A 7053-nucleotide genomic window follows, 5' to 3' on the forward strand; every position below is an offset into this window, starting at 1 on the left:
GTTACAAGCTGATTCGTTTGAGTCAAGATCTTTTGGAGATTCAAAAGTAAATATTTGCACGGTTGAAGTAGCGGATGAAGTTGCAAGCATCATTTCATGAGTGGTTAGAAAAATTTATTTATTATTTTAGTTTCATAAAGTTTGTAATGCTCAAATTGACTTCGTCTTCTGTGGAGATTTAAAGGATCGAGATTAAATCACGGGCACTAACTTTTTTTGTGGGGAGACTATAAATACCCACAAATTATTATGTAAAAACATATTTGTGATCAATGAAATTGATCTCTTAAGTTGAGAGGTCCCCCCTTATAGAAATCTTAGCATATCTTTGTCGTTTTTAAGTTTCATGCAATTCTTGTGGTAGATTGCATCTGAGTTATTCAATCAAGCCTTGATCAAGTTCGATTGTGAAGTGACTCAATTTAGAAAAAGGTTTCAAATCTTGCTTCTCACTCTTGGATCTCATAATCTAATTCTAGCTTTATATCTTGGTTTATCCAAATTTTGTATAAGAAGGTGTTAATTTCTTTAATACAAGGGTTCTTGCTTCTACAAAAGCTTGGCTCGTTGGGCTGAAGATTACGGTTGGTCTATCATCCTTCAACGGGATCTTCTATCCCCATGACTTGCTCTGATGCGGTCGTTCTTCTAACGCTGGTGACACATCCAGTTGTCGAGATTGGTAATGTGAGTTTGTAACCCATCCATTGAGGTTCTTGGAATGATTCTATAACTTATCATTTCCATGTTGGGAGTTGGATCATGGGTCTTGTGCGAAGGAATCCTTGGTTTACCGCCGCTTCGAGTTGAAGGAAGTGTCAAAAGGCTAGTTTTTTTTTTAATTTTATTGATTTGTTTGAGTGATTTTATTTGATTTTATTTCAATTTGTCAAACTCACTCGGGTGCTCATCTCAATCATTTCAGCCTTGTTGGCGTTCAATAAGAGAGACCTTGGAAATAACTGGTAACTGTTCAACTGGATTATCACATTAACAATTTGAATCAAATAAAGTGACATTAACCATTTGAATCACCTTAACCCCACTTGTTGAACTTGACCAAATGTCTATAACATAGCACTAACAAACGTACAAAGTAATACAAACAAAGGTACAAAGTAACACTAACAAAGGTACAAAGTTCATAAAAGGTTTTTTTAATCTAAAATACCATTGAACTTGACCATTATAGTGCCTCTCAAACGTAGGTAAAGTTTAAATTCGAGTCTCCTTGTCAAACTCACTCGGGTGCTCATCTCAACCATGATGGCGTTTCACAAGAGAGACCTAAAAAATAGCCGGATTATCGCATTAACCATTTGAATCACCTCAACCCCACTTGTTGAAATTGAAACAAATATCTATAACATAACACTAACATAGGTACGATGTTCATAAAAGTCTTTTTAATCTAAGATACTATTGAACTTGACCATTAAAGTGCCTCTCAAACTTAGGCAAAGTTTAAATATAATTGGTGACAAAAGATGAAACTATAAAATAAAAAGAAATAAGAAAATAATATTCCATTTCAGAGAATTAAACCAGAATCTCCTATGTGAAAGCAAAATATACAAACCGTAGGACAACAATGAATTTTAAGTGTAGTTGTCTTGGAGTCTTTTGTCTAATCGCTAATGAGTTTTACTATAATGTTTTGGGTAATGTCTAACTCTTCGACACGTCCTTTCATGTGTGTGATAGAATTCTCAGAGTTACCGAGACTATTCGAGCTGTTCGATCGTTTGGCGCTTTCTTCAAAAGGATCAACATCAAACATCGAGTCCTTGATTGGCAACCCATCTAGAGGAGCGTCGATTGCATTGATTCCATCAACAGTCTTCCCATGAGTTTATGGTGCATGACCCTTTTTTTTTACCATTCACCTTCGAGCGCCACCATAGTTTTGCATCGTCCATGAGATGCATTGCGACCAACGTAACTCTTAGGTTCTATGAGCAAGTTCCAGTAATCTTCGAGTATTGTTCTACGTCAAAAATAAATCTTTTTAATTCCTTAGCATCCCGGTTTCCATTTAAGGGGTTGTGTTCTTGGATTTTAAGTTTTTTAAGGCCACATGAACTTGGCTTGAGCTGTGGTTCTCTACAGCCCAACTTGTCAAACTCACTCGGGTGCTCATCTCAACCATGATGTCGTTCAATAAGAGAGACCGCGAAAACGACTGGATTATCGCATTAACCATTTGAATCACCTGCTCATCTCAACCATGATGTCGTTCAACAAGAGAGACCTCGAAAACGACTGGATTATCGCATTAACCATTTGAATCACCTCAACCCCACTTGTTGAAATTGAACCAAATATCTATAACATAACTCTAACAAAGGTACCAAGTTCATAAAAGTCTTTTTAATCTAAGATAGAAACTGTAAAATAAAATGAAATAAGAAAAATAATATTTCATTGACAGGAATCGAACCCAAGTCTCCTCAATGAAAGCCAGATATCCTAACCTCTAGATGACAATGGATTTTTGGTGAGAATGTCCTGAAGTCTTTTGTCAGATCGCTGAAGAGTTTTAACATGATCTTTTGCTTAATGTCTAACTCTTCGACACGTTCTTCCTTGTGTGTGTTAGAGTTCTCAGAGCTACCAGGATGCTTCGAGCTGTTCGATTATGTGGCTCTTTCTTCAGAAGAGTCAACATCAAATGTTAGGTCTTTGATTGGCAACCCATCCGGGGAGCATTGATTGCATCGATTCCATCAACGATCTTCCCATGAGTTTATGGTGCATGACCCATTTTATATACCATTCACCTTCGAGCACTATCATAGTGTTGCATCGTCCATGAGATGCATTGCGGCTAACGTAACTCTCAGGTCGTATGAGAAAGTTCTTGTAGCCCTCAACTCTCAGGTCGTATGGTAGAGTTCTTAGAGCTACCGCGACATTTTGAGGTGTTCAATCGTTGGTTTTTTCTTCAAAAGAGTCAACATCAAACCTCAGGTCTTTAATTGGCAACCCATCCAGGGGAGCGTCGATTGCATCGATTCCATCAACGGTCTTCCCATGAGTTTATGGTGCATGACCCATTTTTTATATCATCCACCTTCGAGCGCCATCGTCCATGAGATGCATTGTGGCCAACGTAACTCTTAGGTCCTACGAGCAAGTTCGTGTAACCTTCAAGTATTGTTCTACGTCAAAAATAAAGTTTTTTAATTCCTTAGAATCCGAGTTCCCATTTAAGGGTTTGTGTTTTTGGATTTTAAGTTTGTTAAGCCCAAAATGAGCTTGGCTTGGGGTGGGGTTCTCTACGACCCTCCTTGTCAAACTCACTTGGGTGCTCATCTCAGTCATCTCAGCCATGATGGCGTTCAACAAAAGAGACCTTGAAAATGACCGGATTATCACATTAACCATTTGAATCACCTCAACCTCACTTGTTGAAATTGAACCAAATATCTATGACATAACCCTATTAAAGGTTCAAAGTTCATAAAAGTCTTTTTAATCTAAGATAACTTGATCATTATAGTGACTCTCAAACCAAGTTCATAAGAGTCTTTTGAATTTAAGATACTATTGAACTCATCCATTATAATGCTTCTCAAAACCTAGGTAAAGTTTAAATATGAAACTATAAAATAAAAGAAATAAGAAAATAAAATTTCATTGTCGAGAATCAAACTCGGGTCTCCTCGATGAAAGCAAGATCTTCTATGTAATGTCTAACTCTTCGACACATTTTTTTATGAGTGTAATAGAGTTCTCAGAGCTACCGCCACATTTCTTGTTCTTCGATCATGTGTCTCTTTCTTCAAAAGAGTCAACATCAAACATTAGGTCTTTGATTGGAAACCCATCCAGGGGAGCGTCGATTGCTTCAATTCCATCAATGGTCTTCCCATGATTTTTTGGTGCATGACTAGTTTTTTATACAACTCACCTTCGAGCACCACCATAGTTTTGCATTGTCCATGAGATGCATTGTGGGCCAACGTAACTCTCAAGTCCTCTGAGTAAGTTCCTATAGTCTTGAAGTATAATATCAAAACATATTAAGGTATTTGATATGTTAAACAGTAAAATAATTGATGTGTATCATAAACATTAAATAAAAATATATATTTAAAATTTGAATGAGATTCATATTAATTAAACATATATTATGATATTCTACGACATTTTAATATTATTTAAATAAGATATTATATCTTAATGTATTAGGTATTCAAATATATAATTTGACAAAAATTATCACAAGTTCACCGTAAATAGAACCCTAGGGTTAAGTCAAAAAGCATCAAACACTAAATACTTTGAAATTTTAGGTGATATTTTGCAGAGGAAGCTGATAAGGTCTTCAAAGAGCATGTGGTCGTGTCTGACATTTTAGGTTAACAACATGTTGAAAAGAAACCAGAAATTCTGATACTGGTAATTAACTACAAACCTTTGAATAAGGTTTTAGAATAAATAAGATATCCAAACCAAATAAAAAATGATTTGATAAAAAGAATTTAGAGTCAAATGTTTTTATAAAATTCGATATGAAATTGGGATTTCGAAAAATTCTAATTTCCTAAAAGGACAAATATAAAATAGCATTTAATGTCCAGTTTAGAAAATATGAGAGGAACGTCATGCGATTTAGGCTAAAAAACACTCCATCCGAATTTCAGATGATTATGAATGATATTTTCAATTCTTTCAAAAAATATCAATAGTTTATATTGATGATGTGTTGATATTTTCTAAAACCATTAAGATGAACACTTTAAACATCTACATACATTCATTAATGCAATCAAAAGAAATCAGCTAGTTGTGTCCATACCCAAAATCAAATAATATCAAACTCAGATCCGCTTTCTTGGATTTTAAATTTATTTGAGCCTTATAAAACCCATTCAATGGTCCATTGAGTTTGTCTCAAACTTTCGTGATGACGTAGCCTAGAAAAGCCAACTTCAAAAAAAATTTAGGTTCTCTCAATTATGTGTCCTAAATCCTTCAAGATCTCACGCATATTTACAAATGTCTTGATGAGTGTCTTGAAAATAATACAAAGTCTTGATTTGTAAAGGATATCTCTACAACCCAAAAAAATCAAATCATTAGTCAAATAAACTCTAGACTTAAGTCTTATTGACCCAAGGGCAGATCTCATAGTGAAACGTGATGCATCAAATATCGGATATGGAGGTATCTAAAATTGTCAAAGAGGACCGAGAATCAATTATCATATTTCATTCAAAAGCCTCTAATAATACCATACAAATTACAAAAACAGTAAAAAAATAATATATATATTATTTCCATTGTACTCCGTGCACAACAATTTTAAAGGAAATTTAAAATAAATCCAGCGTATTTGTCATACTTTTAAGTTCAATTACTATAAATCAAGAAAAGAATTGAGTTGTAATAAAATATCACTTGACATTGGAATGTAATTTGAAGACTTTTTATCTTCGGGAGTTGAATTACATTTAAGATTATTTATGTTATTTCATATTTTCTTCAATTTGTATTTAATAGCTTTGGGTAGTTTGTAGATGAACTATGTTTGAATTATCTTTTTGGCCTTTCTATTTTCGACAGACACGTTTTACACTTTTGGACTGACACTTGGTAGAAGGGGTCACTAAGGCTAAAACATATAAAATGGGTTCATAGCTCAATGGTAGAGCATTTGACTGCAGATCAAGAGGTCACCAGTTCGAGTCTGGTTGGGCCCTTTTAAAAATTTTGGACGAACACTTTGTTCGATTTACTCCAAACCACCGAGTGTCTAAAGGAAAAGAAATAAGAATAATTACCGATTCCAAACCTTATTCCAAAGTCCTTCACCACATAGAACCATGCCCTTAGAACCTAAGGGCCACTATTCTCGGACAAGAACCGTGTGCACCCACTTACCGTGAGTCTTGTACTCACTCCATCTTTTTCATGTAACTAAGAGTAGTTGCCCTAGACCAACAACACCCACCAAAACTATTTTTGATGTTTTAAAATGATTTTTTTTTAACATTTCCCTTATTTTGTAATGTGAACCTATAAACTCTATTTTGAATATAATGTAAATATTATGTTTATTATATTTTAATTCTTTTTTTATTTCGAGAAAACATTTTACTTTGTGTTCAACCTCTTTTAACTTGTTTCGGAAATGGCTCGTGACATTCTTATATTGACAAAACCACTAGTACCAAAAATATTCATGAACTTTCAAAACTAATGCCCTTAACATTCTAAAATAAGGTTCTAACTATTAGTGAGTTGCATAAATCATCTCCCTTTTTATTTTCACTCACTCCTCTTCTTCAACCTATGACCCATTAATATCATTAATATTTCATCTCCTTGTTTTTTAGCTTTTTGAATATCAAAATCTTAAATAAAAAGGAAAAGCTCTCTAAAATATTCTTATTTTCAAGTAATTTTACATAATTTAACATTTTAAAAATCGGTAAATTAAAAAAATCAAACATTAATATATTCATAATTTCATGTAGTCTTCATAAGTTTGCCGGCGACATTGTTTGTTGTCGAGCTAGATAATGTGAGTTTGTAACTCATCCGTTAGGGTTCTGGGAATGATTCTCTAGATTATCCCTTCCATGTTGGGAGTTGGGCCATGGGTCTTGGGTGAAGGAACCGTTGTTGAATAAATGACATGAAACTAGTTTCACTTAGTAACGTTGCCTTTTGCTCCTATTGGTGGAAGGATAATAGGTCGATTATACCTTTATGGTAGTTTTAAGCGTGACAACATTTGACAACCAGACTAATTTTGCTTCATTTCTAAATGAAAACGTGTAAATTGTAAACTCAAACATTTCAAAGAAATAAACAAGTTTTGATGGTACCATGCTAACCAAAAAACAAATGTTGACTTTGACCAATCCCTATATATTTTTTTTCTATATTTTGAAACTATTTTAAGCACTTTTCTAGTGTACTCCTTACAAATTTACCTTTTAAGGTTGTAAACATTTGTGTATGGGTGAGTATTATGATTATAAGTCAACTATGTAAGTAGAAATAAATTTTGAAGATGAAATTAAAGTATTAATTTTGATG

General features: G+C 33.9%; 1 non-coding gene across 1 annotated transcript; it reads left to right on the forward strand.

Annotated features, from left to right (window-relative positions):
* The first annotated feature begins 5636 nt into the window (after positions 1–5636).
* On the forward strand, positions 5637–5708 carry TRNAC-GCA. The gene has a single exon. It is a non-coding gene; the product is annotated as a tRNA-Cys (tRNA).
* Positions 5709–7053: the final 1345 nt, after the last annotated feature.

Source organism: Cucurbita maxima, unplaced genomic scaffold (genome assembly GCF_002738345.1).
Source record: "Cucurbita maxima cultivar Rimu unplaced genomic scaffold, Cmax_1.0 Cma_Scf00739, whole genome shotgun sequence".
Classification (NCBI taxonomy): domain Eukaryota; kingdom Viridiplantae; phylum Streptophyta; class Magnoliopsida; order Cucurbitales; family Cucurbitaceae; genus Cucurbita; species Cucurbita maxima.